Source organism: Sturnira hondurensis, unplaced genomic scaffold, assembly GCF_014824575.4.
Source record: "Sturnira hondurensis isolate 20B ecotype Veracruz unplaced genomic scaffold, ASM1482457v3 Scaffold0008908, whole genome shotgun sequence".
NCBI lineage: Eukaryota > Metazoa > Chordata > Mammalia > Chiroptera > Phyllostomidae > Sturnira > Sturnira hondurensis.
Genome location: NW_028081539.1, coordinates 4,288,100 through 4,315,728, shown reverse-complemented (window position 1 = coordinate 4,315,728; position 27,629 = coordinate 4,288,100).

The following is a 27,629-nucleotide window of genomic DNA, read 5'->3' as shown; positions in this document are numbered from 1 at the left end:
TCGGCCTGGCTCAGCTGAAAGAGCTTTACCAAAGGTTCTGGTCTAGTGATTGCTGGAACCTGTGTAAGGGTGGGTGTAGGAGAATACTCCTAGAGCCCCCTCTGAATACTTCTGATATTTTTCCCTACCGAAAAGGTTCAGCAGCAACAGAGCATGTTTAGCAGGGACTTTGAGCCTTCAATAAAGGAGTAAAGGAATGAGGTTCTCTAAATGACAACTAGCCTAAGACCAGGCTAAAATTAAAGGCAATGTAATGGTCTCATAACCCCTTCTAGCCCCGTCACACTCATCCTGCTCTGCTTTAAGAGCATGGAAAGTGTAACCTAAGGCTGGTCTCGGTGGGTTTCAGATCCAGCCCCTCGGGCAGACCCAGGAGTATGGACAGAGACGGGAAGTACTCACCCCATAAACAACACTGCATTTCCCTTCAAATCCTAATCAAATGTATTCCTAAACATTCATTCCAGGTGAAAATCTGTTTTACGTCAAAAAAGTTTCTAACTTAAAACAATTTTCCCTATGAATAGAAAAAATTAAAAAGTTTTAGATTAGTGTCAAATTACAGGTAATAAGTGTTGGGGAGGTTGTAGAGACAAAGGAACCCTCATTCCCTTCCAGTGGGAATATACAGTGGTGCAGCCACTGTGAAAACAGCCTGGAGGCTCCTTTAAAAATGAGGATGCAGTTACGCTGTGACACAGCAACCCCCCCTTCTGGACATCTATCTGGAAATTTTGAAGACATTTATCTGCAAAGAGGTCTGCAGCCCTATGTTCACTGCAGCATTATTCACAGCGGCCAAGACATGGAGACAACTGAAGTGTCCCTCAACAGGGGACTGGACAAAGAAGATGTGGTCCATACCTACTATGGAGGACTACTCAACCATAGAAAAGATGAAATACTGCCATTTGGGACAACACGGATGGATCTTAAGAATATCATGCCAAGCAAAATAAGTCAGACAGAAAAAGTCAAAAACCATATGATTTCACTCCTATGTGAAATATAAAACTGAAACAACAAATGAACTAACAAGGAAAACAAACAAAAACTCATAGACACTGACAACAGTATGGTGGTTACTAGAGGGAAGGGGGTTTGGGAGTAGTAAAGGGTAAAGGGAGTCAACTACAGGGCCCACCACAGATAATACCCCCTTTTATTACAAAAGCTTTTATTACAAAATCGTGAGCATGTAATTCTGTAACATAACAATATCACACTCAAGCACACCCTAAGACATTTTAGGTGAAATGTTCAAATTAAAACTATAAATGATTACACCCATATTATTACCCTACCAGCCACACTCAAGCAGGTGTGTTCCTTCTGCCGGATCCTGTATATGGCGATGGAAGAAGATTTGACTTCGGTGATGGGCACACAATGCCTGCAGATGATGTATCGTAGAATTAGACACTTGCAACCTATATAATGTATTAACCAATGTCACCCCAGTAAATTTAATTCTACAAATAAATAAAGAAAGAAAGAAACAGGCAGACGTTAGTTCCATTTCTGAGAACTGGTTCAGACAAGTAAATATTCAGGACCAGGACCAAGCTTAACTTCCGTGCAGTGTCGAAAGTAAAGGCTCAAACAGAAAGCAAGTCAAGCTGTATCCTCTACAATATAAAGTATCATGTTAAGGCCCGGTGAAATCTGACAACGTATCGAAGCCTAAATACCTATTCTCCCAAACAGTCACAGGAGGGTGACTAGGCCCTTTCTTGGGCACAGCTACATCCTTTTCAGTTCCACCTGGGCGTGAAGCTAACAATGCTTCACTGTTCCGGAGGCGAATATTTGCTTCAGTTGAAGGAGAAAAGAGTGTACACGGGTTCAGTTAGAAGATGTAATGCTGACTCTAACATCAGTCATTCAAAATACAAGTAAATTCATGTCGATGGGCAAAGGAGCCCTACTGTCAGAATTATACAAAATCAGGTGGAGACTCTGATGGGTCTTACGTTGCCATAGTACACAGAGACACTTCTTCACTAAACCCTCCTATTTATAGTGACTGAGGAGTGAGCAAGTTCTATAAGGTCTCGCAACAGGATGTGCAGAGAGCAGAAGCTGCACAGGTATGGGGCTGTACCCAAAAGAGAAAAAATTATAAGGCGATGGCACTCCTCCAGCAAATTCTCATTACTAGCAAGGTTGGAATTGATTAACACTGTTTTACTATTAAAACTAAAGAAGTTTAAGGCAGCATAGTACACAGATTATATTGCCAAAAAGAAAATCTTTGTAGCTTCCATACACATTTGATGGGAATAGAACTTCCTGGAAAGAAATTGGACATTATACTTCAGGAGCCTTAAAATATCCATACCCTTCGACATAGCAATTCTGTTTTTAGAAAAATACATGAATAGAATAACCAGAAAAGTAGGCAAAGATTTATGTGCAAATAGAACAGTAAAAACATCATTTGCATAAGGGCAAAAGAATAAAAACAAAAGGAGCCCAAAATACATAAATTGGTTAATTCACAGGTCAGCAAATATTTTCTGAAAAGGCTAAGAGTCAGTACCTCAGGCTTTGTAAACTATGCTGTCTCCGCCCCTAGTTCTCCTCCGTGTTGTGGTGTGAGAGCGGCAGAGACAATAGTAACTATGTGAATATGGGTGGGTTGCAATAAAACTTTATTAAGAGACAAAATTTGAATACATATCATTTTCAAATAGTATTGTGAAGTATAATTCTTTTGATTCTTTCCAACATTTCAAAAATGTAAAAATCATCCTTAGCTCACGGGTTTTACAAAAACAGGTGACAGACTAAATTTAACAACCCCTGGATCAAAGTCAAATATCATTATTAAAATTTTACGTTTGTTATTTAATTTGAGTCAAAGTGACACAATTGAGGGAGAGGGAGGAGACAGTGGAGAAAGGGAGAAGGGAGGGACAGGAGGGACAGGAGGGGCAGGAGGGGGGCCTGGAAGCTAATATGCCAAAGGATTCCTGGTAGTGATTTCTAGGTTGAGAGATTATGGATAATACAGATTTTTCATAATTTATTTTTTACATTTTTGGATTTTTCAACAATCAGTATATGTTATTTTTTATTACAAATGGAGAAGTTTAAGGAGAAATTTTTTGGCTAAAAAGGCTTATTTTTTTCCCATTCTTCAGACATTACTCAAACTTTGGCCTCTCTGAAATTCTTGACAAAGCTCACAGTGTTTTTTTAGCAGTAACTTTTCCACAACACCATTTTATTAAACAGAAGTTAACAATTCATTTACTTTTCAAGGACATATTATTTTCTTAATTAAATACTTAAATCTCAGCCCCCAAATCAGAGTCTGTCTCCCTTACTTTTCCATTTCCCTCCCAGCCGGGCACACCCTTCCACCACTCCCTAGATGCTTGGCCACACCCCCCCACCGTCCCACCCCCCCAGCCCTGCTGCCCCCACACCCCTGCCCTGGGGCTGACACAGAAGCACCTCCAACTACTTCAGTCTACTTGCATCCAGCAGAGCATCTCAGATGCACCCATTTCATGTCAGGGCCTCACCATTCAAAGCCCACCGGCACGTGACCCATTCCCTCACCTCCAGCCCTCCTGTTACTGGCTCACAGTCAGTTAACAAGCAACCTGTAACTTACTGTGTCAGTGCTGTGGTGATATACAGGATCATGGGCTAACTTTGTAAGACTTCCAGAAATATCTTTATGTTTATTTTAACAGGAGGTTTTGGAATCTGAATATCTTCACTCGATTGAAAAATTAGCTGATGGGTAAATTTCAGACATCCAAGCCAGCATTTCCCAAGCATGTTACACAAGCGCTTGTCCTGTGAGATACCACAAGGAAAAAATAACAAGACCCACGTTCATATTAGTTTGGGGAGATGCTGCATACATTTGTATGCAGAACTTCATACAACATTTTTGACACTCAAAATTCATATTAGCACATGAAAGGCTTTGCAAAGTCCAAAAGTAAAGATACCATTTTAACTTTATTCAATTTATTGTATTCTAAACTTATTCTCAGCCTCCTCGTCCCGCCATTTATTTTGATGGGAGCACTTATACATCTAGCAGATGCAGTATTTCCAAGGAACACTCTTGGAAGACCCTGAGCTGGCCAATAAAAGAGCTGATTTGGAAAGGGGTGGGTAGAATAATATGCCCTAGCATTCCTCAAATCATTTCACATCGAACTATGATGATCTCAGACTCTGAATCACACCCGTCCTGGCCTAGGGCCGCACTGGACTCTCCCAGCTGCTTCATCACGGCTGTATTTGCATTTCTACTTAGACAACTGAGGTCTTTCAACTCCCTTCCTCTCCACCTGCTGCTTGTCCTCCCATCAGTCTCGCTGACTCCATGTCACAGGTGCTATCACTCTCCTACATTCCCATCATTGCTCAAGGTTCACTCAGCAATTGCGTGTTTAAACTTATATGAAAATCACCATAGCTTCCCTTGGCTGCTGCCAAAAATTAGCATATGTTCTCAGTATTTGTGAGGCACACACAGCTGACATTTTTAAAAATTGCATTGTGTCTCTAAAAACATATGTATCCAACTGTGGTGAGATTAGATGGTCCAGCATTTATTTTTCTAAGAATTGAGCACATCCAATATACACTCTTCTCTGAATACATCTCATTGTTTCTATCTTGGCAGTATCTTTCAAACGTCCAACCACTAGGGACAGTTACACATTAACATTTAATTCAATTGATAGCTTCTTAGAAAAACATGTGCTAGTCCCCAACACTAATTTCTATAGCCAGGCTTCAAAGGACATGCATGAGAACAGTGCTGCTGCTTAGGAGAGCTGTCACAAAACCAATTATTCTGGGTTGCAAAATGTGCCCCTTATAGCTAAAGCTTAAAGAAACACATGGCCAGTTCAGCATTGGTAAGTTTCCAAGTCACAGTACGATCTCCTTCATTTGTTCTGGTCATTTTCAGGAAAGTCTCTTTATCAAAGAGCAAAAACATACCTTCTCATACTAACATTTGGATTCCAACCCACTACCGTCCCACAGCATGTTTCAAACTCAACAACAGTGCAAAAGATAGAAAGTTAGAACTAAATCATGAGTCTGGTTTAACAGAAGAATATTATTCATGGACCTAGGCTTAAGCTAAACTAGCTTTTGCCCTCCCTGGAGAAATAGCTCTAAACCTAATAGAGGGGTTGGTTCTTCTGTAACTGTGAACCTGACTCACAAAGAGGCCTCAGTGGAAGCTGTGAGCGAGTGTTATATTTATGACAGACAATGTGGAAACTCCAGTGAGGATTTTTTAGAAAGCAGAAGTGAAAGACAATTTTCTTCTCAAAGAAGACCTTTTTTGGAGTACAATTTTGCTTGAAATAAAAGAAAGTGTTGAGCATCCAGAAATATTTTTTTCAGGTAGTTGTGATTTATTTCCAGGTCTCAGAGGATGACACTAATGCACAGAAATATAAAAATCTGACCAAGATGACACAGTTAGAAAATAGCATAGCCAGGATACAAACCAAGGAAAACTGGCCCCCAAACATGTGGCCACAACCACAACACTGCCACAAAAATGCAAACCCTGTAAAACCAAGAACTACTTTGTCCCCAGCACCAATCACAAATGTATAGTCTGACATAGTGGATACTCAATAAATATTTATTGATTGAATGACTAAGTTTTAAATAAGTGGTATTTCCCCCCAAAAAGGCTAAAGAAATCAGCAAGGGGAGACATTTCATTGAGGTGCTCTGGAAGGTTCCACAGTGACAGCTGAGCCAGTTCTTCCAGACTTACAGAAAAGTCAGACCCAGTGGCACAAAGGCTATATTTGGAGGCTGAAGTTTTACTGAAATAGAGGATTCAAGTAGGAGTATAGTGGGAAGCAAGGCCTAAAAAGTGCATTGGTATCAAACTGTAGAAACTTTCCCACATTCACCGCAAACAACGTGCTTAAGTCAGGGAGAAGGTAAATACTGTGTGCGTTCCAAACTCAAGTCTCACTTGCAGCAATGTCCACAGCCAGCAGAGCCAAGAGTGTGCCTCAGAAATCCCAACTCATGGTTCATTTAAGCCATGTTTTATTCTGTACTCTGGGAACCCACATTGTTCATTCTGTTCTAGGAAACAATCCTACTTTGTTGTTACCCAAGTCTCTATGGCTTAAAATGAAACTGTGTTCTTAGTTTTATCAAGAGAAATAGAAAACAGCTGCTGAACATTCTCTTTATAATAAGCTTCATACAATTCGGGCAGTGATTTAAATTTTTCCTGATATTTGATCATTAACCCGGCACACAGCATAAACAATGCTATAAGACATCTTAGAAAAACAAATGATAACTTTGGCTTAGAAAAAGAATTACACACACAGATATTTCTAAAAATCTAGAAAGAGTGAAATGATATTCCTTTATAGGATGACTCCTTGATTCATAATGTCTTCCTTGTGATACGTAAAGCATTGTCTTTGTGATAAATGAAGTCTCTCTGGAACTGATTATAACACGCATGGGAAGCAAATTGCTGAAACAATTTTTATTTAACAACATGAACATTTTAAATAGATCCACAGCAGTTTCATAATGCTTCCATTTGCACTTGCATTTAGTTAGTGCCCTCAGGCCTCAGCAATGGGAGCAATCTAAATAGAACAACCACAAGTCACCTTCTGCCGCTTCGTGTCCCTCCACTTGTCTCTGACTCAAGACGGTTGTCCACCCAAGAAACCATCTCCTCGTTTTCCTTTGACCTCTATGGCTGCTTCTCCTCAGTCTCCTTTGGAATGCTTATTCCTATCCATCCAACCATTAAATGTTAGAATTCTTCAAAGATCAATCTTAGACACCCTCATCTTTCCATCGCAAAATGCCTCTCTGGAAAATTTTATTCACGTGACTCACAAATTTGTATCTGCTCCAAGACCTGGCTTCCGTAGTACATGCAACTATTGGCCAATGTGGCATTTCTGTGAATGCCTGCACCATCCTCTAGAACTCAACACATCAAAAACTAAGTCTCTGGTATATGAACTCCCAACCTGATCCTAGTCTGGTGTTCTTCTTCTTCATTCCTCCCTGTACCTAATATAATAACCTACTCACCAAGTCCCATAAACACTATCTCCTAATTATTTTTAATCTATCCACTTCTCTGCTTTATCACCACCATTAACCTTGTCCAAGATGCAAAAACAGGATGTTGAGTGGGACTTGCTAGTTGTCCAGGAGTCATCAGTAGTTCTTGGTGAAGTCTTTTCCCCTCTCTACCCACAGGAAAGAGATGATAACTCTCATAACTCAGTAAGAGGAAACTATAAAAGAATCACCCGGGGAACTGAAGGTGCCTCTCTGCAGGAGAGACTGGCGTCTCATCCCATAGTGGACATCCACTTACACAGTGGTCTTGTGGATTAACCCATTGTGCTTATTTGAACAAAAGGAGAAGACAGTTGGAGTGAGACAGCTGGGATAAGATGGGGCTGGCAATGAAACAGTTCTAAGCTATTTGGAAAAATCAAGAATGTGTGATTTGCCATACAACTCTTGATGGGGGCCCCCAGGCACAAGACACTCTAGAGCAAACTGCCCAGGGCAGAGGCTAAGTGTGGAGTTGGAAGAGGTAACAGAACACATGCAAGTTCTTCCTGGGGAACTTTGCCAACACTCACTGAGTCATCACAGGTTAGCCAGGGTTAGTCCAGATAAAAAGCACAAACCAGCAACTCGAGGACTACAACAGAGCAACTGAGGAAGAGAGAAAAGACACTGTCCGTTCCCTTCCTTTTTCCCTGCCCCACCTACCAGAAGGGCCTGACTCAGGGACAATGACACTCCCCAGCCCTGCTGCAAGGTAAGTCTAAAGTCTAGTTCAAAAGCATCCGTTACATAAATGAATTCTGGCAATATCATAATTCCAAATCCCTTTACTCAGAGAAGACTGTACATCCCATGGTTCACCTGTGTGACACTGTCTTAACTCAGTAGGTAGGCCTGCTTCCACCTGGACCACTCGTTGGTTCTCTTCATGGGCTCCTGCCAGGTGCACAGGGCTGTTTTTCATTTCTCATTCTCGCGGATGACATTTTAAAAAACAATCCCCTCCTAGATAGTTTGAAAACACTAAATAAAATGAATGATGCTACCTGGAGTCTTATAGTGCAAATCTTTTGAAGAAAACTACATTCAATCTACTATGAGAAGAAAAATTAAGCACATATGCACAACTAAGTTTCACTAAAGATGGAATTTACTGAGGAGTCACTGAAGCCTTTCTCCATGCTCTTCATGAGGGGGTTTTACTCTGGGTGACCAAGAGCTTTACAGGCCGGGAATCTAACAAAATGCGTCAACACAACTAAGATTTACAGCACCATTAGTGCTGATGACAAAAGATGTAGTGAATTAGTCAGTGTATGAGATCATAGGTATTGTTCCCACCAAAAATCAAGGAGAAAGTGAACTCCAAAGTTCACTTGTCTCTCTCCAAACTCTGTAGAGAGACACCAGCTTCATAAATGTCATAAACATCTAATATCAAATCTGAAAGTGTAACCTTTTTAGAAAGTACTGAGCAGTGTAGACCAAGAGGCAGTAAACTCTAGACCATGGATCATATCCGGGCTGCTGCCCAAGTCTGTAAATAAAGCTTCATTGAACATGACCCCTGTAGTGCACTTACATATTGGGTACAGCTGTTCCGATACTGAACAGCACAGTTGTGTGGCTGTGACAGAGACTGTATGGCTTGCAAAGAATGAAATATTTACTGCCTGGCATTTTACAGAAAATACTCACTAATTGCTGCCCTAGCAGCCATGCAATAATCTCTCTAGTCATGCTAGTCATTAGTCTAGAATGACTGCTCTCCTTTTAAAGAAAAGTACCCAAGTACCTGAAACTTTTATGGAGTGATTCATTTAAATAAGTAATAGATAGATGATAGATATTCTACCTACAAGTAACTTTTTCATTCATACCGTCTAAAGGAAATGAAAAAAGGACACCGGAAGTGCTTTGCTAATCTCATTTTAAGAATCATTTTTATTCTTTAAAGAATGTATTCGAAGCCCTGACTGGCGTAGCTCAATGGATTGAGTGCAGGCCTGCCAACCAGACAATCGCGGTTCGATTCCCAGTCAGGGCACATGCCTGGGTTGCAGGCCGGTTCCCGGCAGGGGACAGACCAGAGACAACCACGCATTGATATTTCTCTCTCTCTCCTTCCTTTCCCCTCTAAAAATAAATAAATAAAATCTTTTTAAAAAGAATGTATTTGATGAAGATTATCTACCTCAAACTATGTTCAAAAAAAGGAAATAACTTCGCCATTATTTTCCTTTGTGCAGTTAACTATTAATAGCCCATATTGATTTAGTCATGTTTACATACTGCATGTAACTCAGGCCTGAATGTAAATAATTACTTTAAAATCCAATTAACTTACGCTTGACTTTGTTCAAAGGCATAGAGTATCCTCTTTAACACCTCTTCCAAATACTGATCTTGATTCTCCATATGGCACAGATTCACAAAAACGTTTTACCCTGCACATTACTGAAAATACAAAGGTGTATGTCGATACTCAATATAATAATGATAGCATTAACAACAGTAATAGCCAACACTCGCTGAGAGCTGACGATGTGCTAGTGTGGCAGAGACGGCCTAGCTCTTCCCCAACACTGCTTCCTCCTCTTTCTAGGGAGACAGCCTGAGCTCTGGCCAATGATGTTCCTCGTCCCTAAGAACCTCTTTCACACAACCTTCCTGCTCTTTCCCTTTTCACTGATTTGATGGAGATGCACCCAGCAATCTGGGAAACCGCTGGTGAAGAAGAGAGAACCTCTGAATGCAAGAAACGCGAGTCCCCCAATCAGTTTGGAGGTGAGCCCTCTATCAATTAAGGTTCCCTGTTTGGGCATTCATGTGAGTGAGAAACTGACTTTTATAATACTTGACCCATTATACATTTGGAGACTTGTTTGTTACCCTAGTTAGCAAAACTCTAACATAGTAGCTATAATAAAAGTACCTCTCCATTAAATTACAAGAGGAAATATCTGCATGTGTAATATCGTCCACATGCAGAACTAGAAGTGTAATAGAAATGTGCTAGTCATTTCTATTAAGATCAGCACAATAATTTATAGAAATATAGGTATTTTGAAACTATATACAGGATACTTTCAAATGTCCTGAAACTTAGTGATCTTAGAAATTTACATTCTATTTTTATCAGCTTTTGAGTAAGTCATTTCAGATATTAAACATCTTTGTTAAAACTAATGGCACTAACTAAGTCACAGATAAGCACAGGAACTATAATGATGCCAGTAATGGTTTGTGAATTCAGATGGGATGGTTAATAAGACAGAAACTAATGGCTATCTCCTGACGAGGAAATGACAAAGGCGACTAATTATACAAAGGCGACTAATTATACAAACGATCCTACTTAAAGTATTTGTTAACTCTCATACATTTTTATATAATTCTGGCAAAAATGAAAGACCTCTGGAGCATCTTTTATTTGTAGGAGCATGGAATAATAATATTGTTCAAAGTGCAAATTACATCCTTTGTACCTGGACTTCATTTCTAAACAATTTTGGGTGTTTTGTGCCCCTTTCATCTTCCCTTTCCCATGAGGGTTCTTATCACCGCTACCCTCGCCCTTAGGCGTTAGGCCCGCCTCATTCAGTCTGTGTGACTAGACTAACACAAATGGTGCAATGTTTTAAAAAATTCTGAAACAACTGCCTGGGGGTTGCTCTTAATGATCCCAAAGAGCATTGCAGCTGGCACATCCTGTGTGGAAGCCAAAAGGGAACAGGAGATTTGACAGTAGGGGGTTGGAGAGGAAGACAAAAAGAAGCTCGTTTTTGTAAGTCATTCTTTGTCCTCCCGCTCTCTCATTTTGTTTCCTATTTTTTTTTACATTTTTTTATTGCTGTTCAATTACAGTTGTCTCCATTTTCCCTCCACTGCTCGCCCCTGCACCGGCCACTCCGTTCCCACAGGGCAGACATCACCCCCACCAGTGGTTCACTTGAAGACCACTTCCTGCCCATCCCTCTCTCTTTCCTCTCCCCCCCTCCCTTTCTCCTCTCTCTCTCTCTCTCACACATGCACACACACACAAACATGCACATACAATGTAGGTGACAAATATACAAATGGTTACCACCTTCTATCATATATATTATTAGCTTGCAAATAATCTGTTTTGCTTAACTACCATCTTTGACTTCGTCGTGTCTTCTATTTACCAAATCACTTTTTTCACTGATTCAGTGAATATTTATTCAGTGTCCAGCACATTCCAAGCACTCAGCTAGGTCACTTAATCTCAACTCCACATATCTTTATTTGCAGCTCATTTACAAATATCATTCATTCAACAGGTACTGACTAAGCCCCAAACCATCAAGAGATAAATGACTAGGTGGCAGAGGCCCAGGCTTTCCTTGCCCTATTCTGCTTCTTTCCCAGTTTCTTAGCTCTTCTCCAATACCCTCCTGATGTTACTGTGAACTCTTTTGCACAATGGAAGGCAGCTCAGTGTAACTGCCACTCACAGAGACTCCAGTCTCTGCCAGGAACGGAACTGGTCACTGGAGATGAAAACTGAAGAAGAGACAATCCTGCCCTTGAAGGACGCAGCATTCCAGGAGCTGACGATAATCTGTGAGTGAATGGCCATCAGAGAACCTCAAAGCCTTTGGCACATAAGGCAAGAGGACAGCAACACCTGTGGCCTGTACACCCTGTGACCAGCTCAGGAATTTAACTGCAACATGTGAATAGGAAAGAGACTTTAGCATCGCCGTTCTGTAGGTGAAGAAACCGAGGCTCAGGAAGGTGGAATAACTTACCAAAGTCTGTCTCACTACAAGGTGAATGTTCTTTTCACTGCACCCCACTCTGTCTCCCATGATCCTCTTAGGTCATACCCTGCCCTCTGCATTCCTGCTGCTCTCATATCCAGGTGTTCCCAGCTGGGAAGACTCTGAAAGAGGACCATAGCCTGGTATGTTACATAGGAGAGAAAGGAAGAGAATAGGAAATTTTTATGTCATTGAAGATAATTACCTTTTTGTGACTAATGATGATATTAAAAAAAGTTAAAAAGTTATCGTTCATAAAAAAGTTTCACATGAACGCACACATGGTAAAAACTATGGAAGGGCACTAAGAAAGATTTTATAATTTTGTAAATGATGTGGTAACAAGAAAAAGCAAGAAAGAAACTTCACTCGTTGCCTCCACCAGCAACATCATCACCTACCCAGAAAGCCTTCCAGGTGAATCCTGGACATCAAGAATACTCTCAGAATTTCATAAAAATCCAATATCCAGTTCAGCTGATATTCTTCCTTCACTCATCATGGACTGAGTGAATATTTTATGATTGCCGCGTTGATTTATTCATTTCCTTATTTATCTTCAGTAACTTCACGCTGCAAATCTAGAGTGGTGCTTCCAGACCTCAAACTGAAAACTTAAGAAACAATGTTGTAAGTACCCAATTCTTGTATGAGTTGAGCTCACACTATGTGGGAGACTGGGTACAGGTATGAATCAGACGGTGCCTAGATTTGGGAGATAAGCCCTATAGTCAAATAAATCCAATACCCCAAGAAAAGGATAAGTGCCATGAGGAAGATATGGTGAAAATTATACGGAAGTTTGAAAAGGAGAAGTTGAATTCCGGAACCTAAGGACATGCACTCCATGCCGGGCCCCTTGGCCGTTGCCGTGGGAGGTGATGTGTCACGCCTGGGCTTCTAGGATTGCTGTTTTGTATGTGGTAAGTTTCCATTGCAAGTATTTTTGGAGGATTTCTACAAGCCCTGGTGCCTTCAAATTACAGTTCTAGGCATGCCAAATAAGCAACTGCTGATTGGGGTCACCGAGAAAAAGTCCATGTTCCCAGACTCAGGAAACACCTCCGAAAGCGTTAGTTTTGGTTACCATCAAAATGTCATTACAATTATAGGTATCACTGAGGATTTTGACGGAATCCTAAAGCAAAGAAGGAAAAAAATCAGAAAATGTTAAGCTGGAAAGGGTAAACAAGATACTTGTTTCTGTTGAGAGTGGTGGTAAGTTATATTTAAAAGTAAGATTTCATCTTGCGTTTTACATGCATGGATTTTCCATAATAAGAGAAATATCTTGGAGCAAATACTCCCAGAGGAAAACAGAAAAATCACAGACAAAGGTACAGAGACCAGAGCCACGTCTCTATTGTTTGTCTTGGTATAAAACATGTGCCGAGGGGAAAGGCCTGCACGCCAAATACATGATACAAATGATTCAAAGCTTGTCCCGCACAAGCTTCGGATGGGAAAGCGGCTCCGTGGTCAGATCAGTATGCAGGGCATCGCACAGCACAAAGACTCCTTCCAGGTGCAGTGCTGTGTGTCAGAGCAACAAACCAGATCCAGGCCCTTGTCAGCCTCACATCATTTGCCAGACAGAAAAGCTCCCCAAGCTTTTTCTATGTTGTATACGTTGCTTTTAATTATCTGATTATTTCTTACTCCGTCAGTAAGATTCCTTCAACCCCAAACCATGTGGCAAACCTATTGTAAGGCCACTGAGTCAATGAACTCCGGCTCTTAAAAATTACTTGTATCAACAACACCCTTCATTACTATAAAAATAAGAATACGCTGCATCCACTTACCAGGCTACGTAATAGCCCATTCATGTTAACTTTTTTCCATGGTTTTCTCAGCATAGATGTACTTTTTCAGATTAATTCTCCTCATTTAAAACAACTGTTCAGTGTAGGTCAGAAGACACTTCTCTCACAATTAAGAAACATCAAGAGCATCACAGTATATTCTAACATTCAGTAAATGTGATCGACATTTTTGAAAAGTAACTTAACAATGTGTATAAATGATCTTCAAAGATAGATTCACTTTAACCCTTTTAAGTATCTATCCTAAGGGAATCAGATCTTGCACATTTATTGACAATGTTCTTAGTGTAGCATTATTTATGCAAATAATAAAGTCCAACAAGGGAACAGTCAAAGTTCATTAGGAATTCATTTATTGGAATATATGTCATTAAATATTAATTTTTAAGAAATATTTAATCATATGGAAAAGCTCTCATTATCCAAGGTTGAGAGAAAAAAGTAAAGAAGAATAAAACATTATTAGGAAGCCACCTCCTAACATTACAAATAAGTATGGGCATTGACCGAAGGCTTACTTGAAATAGACCAAGATGCTAACAGTGTGAGAGAGATCTATTATGAATAAATCCTACTTTCTTCTTCAAATTTTCTTCATTTTATAAGTATTTGCAATGAACATGTACTATTTTTTTTTTGCAAATCGTTTCTGTCATGGGTGCCCCGTGATTAAGAAAAATAGACAGGATGGTTAGTGATAGGTGAGAGGACAACAAATAATGAAATAATGTAGCTCAAGAGGCAAGTGAATAAAAAGCACACATACATCTGCACAGCTAACCATTTGAGGAACCAGCGCTTTTAATACACTCACTGAGGAGTGTACTGTAACTCAAAAGTTCCTGTGAAAAAAGAGATCCAATCTCAGGAAGGCAGGGCACACGCACACATACCCCTTCCCAGCAACAGAGAGAGAGAGAAAATCAAACAGTAAACAGGACAAAAGTGGCCTACATGGAGCAAGCCTGCCAAGTATTTTGTGTGTGTTTTTTAATCTACAGACATCCAAACTGTACATTACTAGGATGTGGATATCTGCAGGGGTTTTTTTTTTGCTGATGTTAAAAAGTTACTTTTATACCTGGCTATCGTAAAGCATAATCTGGAAAATTGAGTGTTATCTTGGGGTTCTCTTTTCTTTCTCATCCACCTCAACCAATTGGTTAGGTGGACTGTGAGTCTATCCCAGAAATGTCTACAGAATATGACTGTCCATCTTGATCCCAGTGCAATGCTTTTATTCCCCTGGACCCGTGCATGGCTTCCTGGCAATGGGCCTTTTCCGCCCCATTCAGGAGCTTCACTCATTCCAGAATTACCATTCCAAAGTACAAATCTCATCATGTCCCTTCACTACAATTCGTCCTTAGCCCTCAAGGGGATACAGAGCAAAATCCATCTCGTTACTATGGCAACCCAGGGCTTTCGGGAGCTGAACTCCACAAACCTGTCCATCTTTTGTCAGAAGTTCCATCTACAGGCTAAGATCATTTCACCCAACACTTTACCTGCTCCCAATCACTTAACTGTCCCTACGTGTGCCTTGATTTCTAAGTTCTTGGGTTCATGGTCATAGTTTTTCTGGCTCTCCTTTTCTTTGCTTTCAAACCAGCTAAGTCAAATTCATGTAGAGTGGCATCTGGTCATTAATTTGGTTTTGGTTTTTTTTGTTTTGTTTTTTTAGTTTCCAGGTGATTCTGATGTGCAGCCAACTGTGGAAAACCACTTCTCTCGCCTCTATTCACCTCTATTTTTGTGTTTGTCTTCCTAGCACCTCCATTCACCCTCCTCAACAAACTCAATCAGTCAGTAGCAAGGACTTGCCCATGTATTCACTCATTCCCGTAATGGGTATTTATCGTATGCCTTTTACAGGCCAGGCATCATTCATCTGTACACCTGACCCCTTTCCTCTCCTCCTTTCTCCTCACGAAGCACCCAGCACAGAACCTGGCTCAGATTAGAACTCAATAGAAGTATGTTCTATTTCACTGAAATCATTTCTAGGGTTTTCCGATTTTAGTTACGATCTTAAATAGCTTCTTCTTTAAAAGCATCAATGAGCAAACACAGCAGATCGGGAAAGGATCTTAGCATCCAATTGTCCTTAAGATAGAACTGAGGGTACGGTTTGTTCTGAAGAATCTACTTCATACAACATGAAGAGTTCATACTTTGAAAATACCCAGTTTGCAAATACTTTTCTTCTTTGTAAATATAAGTGAGTTCAACAATTCCTTTACAGGAGAACGTATATTTTTTAAAGAGTGGAATTTTCTCATTTCTTTTTTGGTTAGACAACAAGAAGGAAACATATGCCAAAAGAGTGACATCTATTAAATTAGTGTAACATCTTCTCAAGTATTCCCGACATAAAAGAGCTGAAGTGAAAACGTGCTCAGACGCCACTCTCCCGAGGCTCCCTGTTCTTCATGGAGCAAGTCCAAATTCTTTCCCCAGTCTAGCCTTTCCTCCAGGCCTGCTCCGCACGTCACCCCTCCCCAGCCCAGCCTCTCACTCCCCCGCGGGCACTCTGCAATAAAGTTTGCTCATCTCCCCGACACAGTTTGATTACTCTCTCCGCCTGCCATACACACGATTCTCTTTCAGACTCCCTTGTGAAAAGGGACCAGTAATGCTATTTTTGCCTTTCCCTAAGGCTTTTATACTGGCACTTAATTAGATGTGAGTTTCACTAGCTCAATCTGTTTCAGGAAACAGAAAAGTCAAAAAGAGCAAAGAATTTAAAGTCTCCTTTAGTAACATTTAAACAACTGGCCAATCTGAAACCATCCAAGTGTTGAGGCTACTTATTAGGTCATTGTACAATTCTGTGCAAAGTTTAAATAGGGCATGTTCAAAACAAGTTAGAGGACATCCATAAAAGATAAATTGAGTAAATGTCAGTTTGACTCCAAACTGTGTGCATTTGAGCACTCTGCTACCCCTAACATTCAGTTGCACATACATATGCACACAAACTGATGTGTGTACATATTAACACATGCATGCATGCGCATGCCCCATGTATACAAGGACACCTATGCACATGTGTGCACACATGCACAGATGTGTGTGTACACATGTCCACACATGTGCATATACACGACTGTGTGTGTACACATCAGCACACGTGTCCGTGTACACACACTCACATCCTGCTTCCCAAATAAGAGTCTTAAGTTCCATGCGGCTGGAGTCACATCACCGCCTCTACCTCCCTACAGCACTTCGCCCTGTGCTGAGCCCCCATTTCACAACAGACACAAGCCCAACAAATACAAGTTAACTCAAAAGGTTTATACAGTTTTCCACATCGGTGTGTCTAAATTCACCAGCCACTTGACTACATTTAAGTAACTTAATACCTTGTTTGTCCCGACTGAACGTGATGAGTTGTGACCCTCCTTATCTCAGAGAGTTGCAGTGACGCTCCGAGTGGATGACCCTGGAGCCCGTGCCCTGCGGAGGGGCGCGCAAGTGGGAGAGGGTCCGGAATCGCATAATGCGCTGTACAAAACCAGACTGGAAGGGAAAAGAGGGTTCACAGAGAGAGCTGGAAGGATCTCAGGAGCAGAGAACTTGGATTTTCTTCCCTATAAAAAGTAGCCTTATTTGTTCCCTTCTTGGTTTATGTTTTTTCTTTTAAAGATAATGCTGATTTGACCTTAATGTTTCATGCTACCATCTCATATTAATTGTTCTTAGAGAAAGAGCAAATAGAAAGTGGCAGAACCCTGCCACCATGCAGGCCCATGAATGGATATCTGTGTTCCCAGAAACCAAAAACAAACCCCATGTGGAGGCTCAGAGACAAAGGAGACATGAGGTTGAAGTAATCTGCCGCTGCAAGTAAGCACTTCGAAGCTACTTGATATACATGAAGCAGAATACAGGGTGGGGCAAAAGTAGGTTTACAGCTGTTCATATGGCAAATAATACAGTAATTAATAAATAATACAAGTACAAACTGTATTGTGAGTATTCACAACTATATACTTCTGCCCACCCTGTACTTCATTGCACGGCTGTATTTTTCAGACCCTTTTACACTGTGGCACTGTGGAGAGAAGATCCATGCCTCCACCTGCAAAGAAATAAAAATGTCTACATCCTAATACTCAGAACCTTGAATATGTTAGGTTAAATACAAAGAGGAAGTAGGGTTCTAATCAGCTGAGTCTGAGAAAGGGAGACAATTCTGGATTATCTTCGCAGGTCCAATGTAGATTCAATGTCCCTAAAAGGAAAAGACGGGGACAGAGAAGAGGTCAGAGTGATGCGCCCTGAGAAGGGCCCGCCCACCACTGCAGCCTCGAAGATGGAGGAGGGGACAACGAGCCGAGGGGCGAGGTCAACCTGTAGAGACTGGAAGTGGCAAGGACATGGACTCCCCCCTTGGGCCTCTAGAGGAACGCAACTGGAAGGCGTCTTGATTCTAGTCCCGTGAGATCTGTGCTGTAGTTCCAACCGACAGAACTAAAAGGTAACAAATCTGCATTTTTATTTTTTTTAATGTTTTGGGGTTTTTTTTTAAAGATTTTATTTATTTATCTTTAGAGGGGAAGGGAAGGAAAGAAGGAGAGAAGTATCAATGTATGGTTGCCTCTCCTGAGTCCCCTGCTGGGAAATGGCCTGCAACCCAGGCATGTGCCCTGACTGGGGAGCGAACCACGATCATGTGGTTCACAGGTCCGTGCTCAATCCACTGAGCTATGCCAGCCAGGGCCAAAATCTGTGTTTTTTAAGCTGTGAAATTTTTGGCAATTTGTTCCAGGAGCAATAGGAAACTAATGCAGGCTCCACACACAAACACATTCATGAAGCAAACTAATGCCACATTCCACGTGGTATTATTCCACTTCACTCCATTAAAACCAAAAGGAAATGCTGGACGTGACATTACACGGCCCACTACTGGGTTTCATAGCACCCTGGTTTGGAATGGGTATATAGGTACAGATTGCCTTGGTAGACTTTAAATACCAGTAGAAAAGAAAATCAATTATGATTTCAGTGAAGTTATTTTTAAAAAGGCTGCTACAACCACGTTCAAGAGGTGGATGAATTTTAAAATGACTTGGGTTGGCTGCCTTTGAAGACACACTGCCTGTCTGTGCATCACATTCACGTGACAGGGTCCTGCAGAAGATGAGAGCCCATCAAAATGGCTGAAGAGGCAGGTCGTGGCCATTGTTGCTCGCTCTCTGCTTGGGGTTCAGTGTGATTCACGAGCCAATAGTTGAGCAAGTACGGGAGCGGGTTATCTGAAAACTGGTGAGCATTGTAACGATCAACCACAAGCCACAGCCCCCAAGCCGGGGGGAGGTGCAGAAACAGGGGACTAGGAGCTAACGTTGCCGGCGGTAACAACACAGCTCAGTGATAAAAGAGCATTATCTGGACTCATTAGCTCTCCATTTACAGCTCTGACATTTATATCCCAGTGCCTGCACCATTATCAATTACACAGGTTCATTATTGGAATGAACATCCTAGTGTTCCTAGGGAAATACACTTACATGTAGGAATATTTTCTGAAGTGATACAAACTCTGACTCTCATTAGTTATGTTAAATTGGTAAGTTCTTTATACTCTCTGGGTATTCGTTCCACTAACTTTATAATGGAGTTAACAAATTTTCCATCAAAGGATTAAAAATGATATATGTAAAGTGCTTTAAAAAGTGTCTGGAAAATAGTACAGGCCTAGCCAGTGAAAAGGTGCTCATTTGTGTGTTTGTCTTTCATTCTTCCAAAGGGAACCACTTTCTCAATTCTTGAGGATATACATTAAGAACCATGCTAGCAGCTAAATGGAGAGACATGTCAGCTTTCTCTCCACTTTCAGACTGTTATTCTTAGCGACACCAGGTTTCCTGCCAACAATACACAATGGGACAAAGTCCATAATCCCTGCAGATTTCTGGGGGGATCACTGCAGCTCACGCACACAGTAGCAAGTCTTACACTGCCATTTACCTCGGGACCTGGAGTAAGTGACAAAATGTGCATCTCTATCTGACGAGCATGTCGTGGGACTATCTTATCCCTGCCAAAGTTTCTTGATAATACCTGACTCTCAAATGTTTCTGTAGTCATCAACATGTAGAAAAGCTCATATTAATGTATTTCCTCAATAAATATATTTGAATGAATAAATGAATGAGGAAACAAATGAAGAGATGAACTGGGTTGACCTTGTCACATGTTCTGGATAAGGGTTTTTCAAGAACACTATTGATAATGTGGGTGAAATCCTACTTTGCCATGGGGGACTGTCTGGGAAATTATAGGATGCTTTGTGGCATCCTTGGCTTCTCCCCACTGGATACCAATAGCCGCCCTTAAGTTACAACAGTCGAAAACATCTCCAGACATGGCCAAATGTCTCTGAAGGGGGGGGGGGTGCAAAACTGCCCCTTGGCTGAGAACCACTAGTCTAGAACAGAGGCCCCCAATTCTGGATGTATAGAAGAGTCACTTAGGAAGAACTTTTAAAAAGCCAGTGCTTAGGCCATACCTCAACCTAACCAAATCAAAGCCACTCGGGGTGGCACCTAATCAATGGTATTTTCCTAGAGCTCCCAGGTAATTCAAACATGCAGCCAAGAGTTGAGAATCACTTCTCCAGCGATGTGCTAGTAAAACTGTGGTCCATGGACCAGCAGTTGGCATCCCTTGAGGCTTGTCAGAAATGCAGAGTCTTAGGCCCATCCCAGACCTTCAGCAATCAGTCCAGGCAGGAGAGACAAACCACACCTATTATTCAAAAGTGAGAATTTCACGTAAAGAATTGTTAACTACAGAGAAAGTTATTAACTAGGTAATTAAAAGAGTAAAAATGGAACTCGTACTATATTAAGGAGATAGCAACTGCAGGAAGTAGTTACCACGGGTAGAATTCAGAGAATAAAAGAAAGAGGTTGGAATCCATGACAGGGGATTTGCTTGGCCAGTGTGGGGTGGGGGTGGGGGGTGGTGTCTCCTAAGGCTACAATGAATTTCACCCAAAGGGTGTTAAAATCTACAACCTGGAAATAGCTGCAACAGAAAAGGAACTGTTGCTGTAGGACTGAAAAAGCATTGCCTGGATGATGGCCCCAGGAGCAACAAGCAGACTGGTGCCTTCTCCACCCTCCTCCCCACCCTGGCTTTCCAGTCTCCCTTCAGCGCCCCCTACTGGAAAAGTGCAGCATAGGGCCAGCTGGTCCAGCACAAAGATCGTTTGTGGAGTCCAGTCCCAGCAACACAAAGTCTGGAAGGGCAGTTTTTGAGCTGAGAGACAATTCAGAATCTGCACTTCGGCAAGATCCCCAGGGGATTCCCACGCAGGTTAGAGTGTGAGGGGTCCTGCTTCAGAGAAGGACACTTCTTTTTTCTACCCTGACTCGTAAGTAACGTATCTCAAGTTCGTCAGTAGCTTGGCAACAACACCTATTTCAAAATAATCACAAAGTTTTCCCTAATGCCAAAGATGCAAACCATTACTTTACTGTGGTTTATCAACTTACCTGTAAAGACTGTTTTCAATGAGAGAAAGAAATGAATGCACTGTCTGTGTTCTCGTAAAAGCTAAATATTTCCTTGTCTTTTTCCCCCTTCTATTTTAAAGTATTATGAACAAATCAAATTGTCATCCTTGTGTTTCTTAGTCTTTCCTTAAATGGCTGAGTAAAATTCAAAAACCTTAATCATGCAGTTAAGACCAACAAAACAGGGACCCTCTCAAGGTGACTCTGGGTCTTTTAACTGGCCAGAAGACTGGTAAGTTCAAGAACCCAGTATTTTTTTTTCCACACAGGCACCTTGGCTTCTCTGAGAGAAACCCTGTTAGCCAGACAGAAGAAGGAGGGTTTCACTCTACCAGGCAGCTGGCAGATGTGACTTGTTCGCCACCAGGGACACCAGGTGCGGGAGCCTGGCTGGTCTGTCTATACGCAGAGTCAGCCGAAGAAAATGACTGGCCAGCACAGGTCCTTCCTGCAGCCCTTCCTGGGCATAGCCAGCAAGATCCCCAAGCAAGGGGGGGGGGGGGGGGGGGGGGGGGGGGGGGGGGGGGGGAGGCGGAGTTCCAATTGTGAAGTTTTCTGATACACTCCTGCCACCTAGTGGATGTCCCTAATGCTTAAGCTTAGACCGGTCATGAAGCCTAGCATTTTGAATCCATTCAAAGCTTAAGTATAACTGTTTCTGAAAACTGCCAATCCCGTTAATAAATGTACTAAAGAAGTCATTTGAAGTAGAATATATTCTGATGATACAGTTTCCATCTTCTAAAATTTATTGAGATTTGTTTTGTGCCTTAACATGTGGTCTATCCTATCAAACGTTCCATGCCCACTTGAAAAGTATGTATATTCTGCTGCTTTGAGCTGAAATGCTCTGATGTATCGATCAAACCCATTTGGTCTAGTGTGTCATTTAAGACCACTGTCTCCTTGTTGATTTTCTGTCTGGAAGATCTATCCATTGAAGTCAATGGGGTGTTAAAATCCCTGACTATAACTGTATTTCTGTAAACCTCTCCGTTTATGTCCATCAAGATTTGCTTTACATATTCAGTTGCTCCTATGTTGGGTGTGTACATGTTTACTAGGGTTATGTCCTCTTCTTGGATTGTTCTTTTTATCATTTTGTACTGCCCTTGTCTCTTATTATAGCTTTGGTTTTAAAGTCTATTTTGTCAGATATAAGCACTGCTACCCTAGCTTTTTTTTCTTTTCCCTTTGCATGAAATATCTTTTTCCATCCCTTTGCTTTTTAGTCTGTGTGTATCTTTGAATCTGAGATGGGTCTCTTGGAGGCAGCATATATACAGGTCATTTTTTCTTATCCATTCAACTACCCCCTGTCTTTTGGTTGTAGCCTTTAAGCCATTTACATTTAAGGTGATTATTGATAGATACATATGTAGTGTCATTTTACTGTTAGACTGTTTTCACTGTATTTTTTCCCTTTCTCTTTTTCTTCTTAAAGCAAGCCCTTCACCATTTGTTTCAGCAGTGGTTTGGTGTTAACAAACTTCTTTAGCTTTTTCTTGTCTAGGAAGCTCCTAATTTCTCCTTCAATTTTAAATGGTAGCCTTGCTGGGTAAACTAACCTTTGCTGGAGGTCCTGGCTTTTCATCACCTTGAATATTTCATGCCACTCCCTCCTGGCCTGAAATGTTTCTGTTGAGAAATCAGATAACAATCTAATCGGTGCTCCCTTGTGTGTAACTTACCTGCTTTGTTCTTGCAGCTTTTAGGATTCTCTCCTTGCCTTTATGTCTTATCATTTTACTTATGATGTGTCTTGATGTAGGCCTCTTTGGGTCCAACTTGTTTGGGATTCCCCTAGCTTCCTGAACTTGTGTGTCTTTTTCCTTCACAAGATTAGGGAAGTTTTTGGTCATCATTTATTTAAATAGGTTCTCGATCCCTTCCCCACTCCCTTCTCCTCCTGGTATTCCCATGATGAGGATATTGTTACTCTTCATGTTATCCAAGGTGTTTCTTAAGTTCTCCTCAATTTTTAAATTATTTTTTCTTCTTGATGCTCTGCTTGGGTGTTTTTATTTTCTACCTTGACTTCCAAATCACTGAGTCAGTCCTCTGTTTCACATCTGACCTACCATTTATTCCTTCCAGTGTATTATTTATTTCAGATATTGCATTCTTTATTTCTGATTGACCCTTTTTTATGGTTCAGTGTCTTTTTCCATGCTTCACAGTATCCTTATCATCATCACCCTACACCTTCTATCTGACAAATTCCCTGCCTCCACTTCATCTAGTTCTTCTTCTGGAAAATTCTCATGTTCTTTTATTTGGGACCTGTTTCTTTGTCTTCCCATTTTGGCTGTTCCTTTATATTTTCTGCTTAGTTGTTAAACGGTCATTAAACGGTCATTAAACTGTTAAACTAATCAAGCTGTACTCAGCAGCCCGCTTAAGCTCCAACAGGGCTAGGCAGAGGGATTCCTGTGGATGGGGTGACTACTTCCCCTCAGGCTGATGCCCTTGGAGGGGAGTGCTCTGCCTGAGAAAGATGGCTTCTGCAGTATGGGGGATGACTCAGCACAGGGATCCTGGTGGCTGTTCCTTCAGCTCTCTCCCCAGAGTCACCAGCCCCAGACTTTCCTCAAGCATCTCTAGTCCACTTTGTTCTCCCTCTGCCTGGGCTCTGCCAGAGCCCAGGGTAAGTGGCTGCAAATGAATTCTGTTCATTGGCCCTTTAAGAGGGCCTCTGAGTCTCTAGCCATCTGTCCCTGGCAGATAGAAACCCTGCTGCTTTTCACAGCTGAGTGTTATCTGGGTGCCTTTCTGTCTCTGATGCTGTAGACTGGGGATCCCAGCTTGGGGTTTGCACCCCACACTTCTCAGGGGTGCAACCCCCAGCCACTGAAATATCCCACCAGAATATTAGCTTCTTCCCATAGGAGCCCAGCCAGCTCTCTCATGCTTCCTCCACACTCCCTACCAGTCTTGTGGTAAAGTGGTGTCTTCCTTATATTCTTAGTCAAAAGCTTCTCTCCTGCTATTTATTACTCAGCTGGTTATTTGGGGTGATTTCTCTACAATTTAGTCGTACTTCCAGATTGGTGCTGGGAGGAGGTTAGTGTGACTTCCACTTACTCCTCTGCCATCTTGGATCACTAATCTTCAGAGAAATGAACATTAAAACCACAGTGAGATCTGATTTCACACCTGTCGGGATGGCTATCACCAGTACATCAACAAACAACAAGTGCTGGTGAGGATGTGAAGAAAGGGGAACCTAGTGCACTGTTTGTTGGTGGGAATGCAGATTGGTGCAGCCACTGTGAAAAGTAGTATGGAGATACCTCAGAAAATTTTTAAAAACATCTGACTTTTGACCCAGTGATCCCACTTCTGGGAATATATTCAAAGGAACCCAAAACACTAATTAGAAAGAACATAAGCACCCCTATGTTCATTGCAGCACTATTTACAATCGCCAAGATGTGGAAGCAGCCCAAGTGTTCATCAGTAGAAGAGTGAATAAAACAACTGTGAAACGTTTACACAACAGAATACTACTTGGCTATAAAAAAAGAAAATTTTACCATTTTGACAGTATGGATAGACCTGGAGAACACTGAGCTAAGTGAAATAAGCCAGTTGGTGAAAGGCAAATACCATATGATTTCACTCGTATGTGGAATCTAATGAACAAACTGAACTAACAAGCAAAATAGAGACAGACTCATGGATGGAGAATAGTTAACAGCTAGTCAGAGGAGGAGTTAGAAGGTGGAGGGATTAAGCAAAAAAGAGAAAGGACTCACGGACATGGACAACAGTGTGGTGATTGCTGGGGGAAGAGGGGTATAGAGGGACTAAAGGGTGATAGAAAAATGAAGTAAAGATTAAATTTTTAAAAAAATAAAGTAAAATGGAATATATTCACATATGGGGGTTAGTATAAACTATATATGCATACATATTTAATTTTTTTTAGAACAGAAATTTATTGTATACTTTTATAATGAGAGCACAACTCACCAAAGTGTGAATGAAAGAAAACAAACTTCTTTCGAATGTGCGGAGATTCCTCAAAGTTTAAAGATGTACTGAGAGGATCCAAGTTTCATCTCTGTGTTCATGTTCAGTTTTTAGTTCTAAATATCACAAATTCTCTTTCAACTTTAAGAAAATTAAATAACATAAAAAGCATCAATAATTTTGAATCAAAGGTTCACATTTCTGTAACTGTAACAGGCTTGCCAAAACAATTTTATTTTATAAGATTGTTTTGCTTGTGTGTAGGGTTGTTTTCCTCACAGGTTTGTCAGCCATAGACTGTGAGAATTTTCCAGTTATTTAAAACTATCCATCTGACATCTACAGGTTCTTTTATTTGAGTGGGAATGAGTAAGCAGGTGATTAGCTATGCTCATAAAAATATGTGACATTCTTCAAAGAACAACAAAACAGTCTATGTTGTCTATTGTAACTTACAATAATCATATATTACTATATAGAGACTAGAAGACCAGGTGTCCTATATTAAAAGAAAAAAATCCCAATGTTAAACCATGTTATAAATGTATTGTTTGTTGATAATTCACAAAATAAAACAAAATTTAAATTAAAAACTTACGATATTCTCTGACTTAGTTGTTAACAAACATATTATAGAAATGCTGCTGTTGGTTTTAAAAATGAAGGAACTTTTACCTTTCGCAATAGTATGGATAGAGCTGGAGACTATTATGCTAAGTGAAATAAGTCAGTCAGAGAAAGACAAATACCATATGATCTCACCTATCCATGGAATCTATTAAACAAAATAAACAGAGGCATGGATACATGGAACAGACTGACAGCTGACAGAGGGCAGGTGTGAGGGGGACACTGAATGAAAGAAGGTGAAGGGATTAGCCAAAGAACATGTATGTATGACCCATGGACACAGACAACAGTGTGGTGATGGCCAGAGGGGAGGGGGACAGGGACTGGGTGAAGGTGAACAAAGTGGGGGAAATGGGGACAGCTGTAATAATGGCAATAACAAAAATAAAGAAAAAATTAAAATAATTTTTAAAAAATAAATTACCAGGAAATGTAAGAATAATAAAGAAAATTTTGAGATTAACATGGCGACAGAGTAGCACAGAGGGAACCTAGCTCCCATGCACATGGTAGAAAATCCAGGTGGATATACTGAAGAACAGCATAATCAACCAACAATTCCTCAACATTTATGAAAATAAGAGACCAGAGAGTGTGACAGAGGAACCAGACAGCTGCAGGTTGGCGAGCACTCCAGAAGGCAAGTGAGGACAAAAGCGGCTGCGCCCATAACGGGCTGTGCCCAAGGCACGGTGGGCAACCTCTGGCCAGTGTGCGAGTACAGACAAGAAGTGGTTGGCGATCTGGGCCAGCAGCATCAGTGGGAAACAGAGACCCTGTCTGGGTCCAGTGCTGAGGCGCCTGTGGCAGAGGGAACTCCAGAAGCCCGGCACCCGGTGGGTCTGCAACAGACTCCGTGGGAGCCGTGGGCCTGCTACAGGGTCCGTGGGAGAGAACTGACTCCCCCCTACCCGTCTAGGCAGGCAGGTTAATACGGGGCAGAGTCCTGGGGGCTTAAGTTAACGTAAAGGGTGGCAGGGGCGGAGAGCCCTGTTCAACTGCAGACTCTGTGGTCTCCAGCCCGCCAACCCACCAGCCTGGGGGAATTGAGAAGGACACTGTCATGCCCGTCTTTTGGGATTGGGCTGGGCCGAGAGGCAGGATTTGTGGAGAAGTCTCTATTGGAAAGTGAACTGAGGTGTTCTGTGACAGCAACTTGCCTGACGGCCCAACCAGCCCACCCAGTGGCCTTCCCGGGGAGGGGTTGGAACACCTGGGTCCTGCCATGGGACTGAGAAGGACAGTGCCAGATACCGTGGGACCCAGGCAGCCTGCCTGGGGTGCGGATGCCCACATCCCAATCTGGTAGCCTGGCTCAAGTGTGCACATGTGCACACCTGTATACCAGCCCACAGAGAGGTACTGCCACAATCAGAAAAACCAGTTTGGACAGTTTGAAACCAACAGAGGAAGGATTTTTCATTGTTGTTTTTTTCTCTCTTTTTTTTCTCAACTTCTTTTCTAAGTAATCTTATATTTTTTAAACTGTATTGTTGCTCTATCTTTCAATACTTTGTCCCTCATTTTTTTCTTTTTGTCTGGTTTTAGTCCTTCTTCCTTTCTTCCCAAACTCTTTGCTTATTCCTCCTTTCTCCTGACATTTGTGTGTGTGTGTGTGGGGGGGGGGGGGGGGGGGGGGGGTTTTTTTTTTTTTTTTTTTTTTTTTTTTTTTTTTGTTTTTTTTTTTTGTGTTTTTTTTCCTTTTTTTTTTTTTTTTTTTTTTTTTTTGTTTTTTTTTTTTTTTTTTTTTTTTTTTTTTTTTTTTTTTTTTTTTTTTTTTTGGTTGGGGGGGG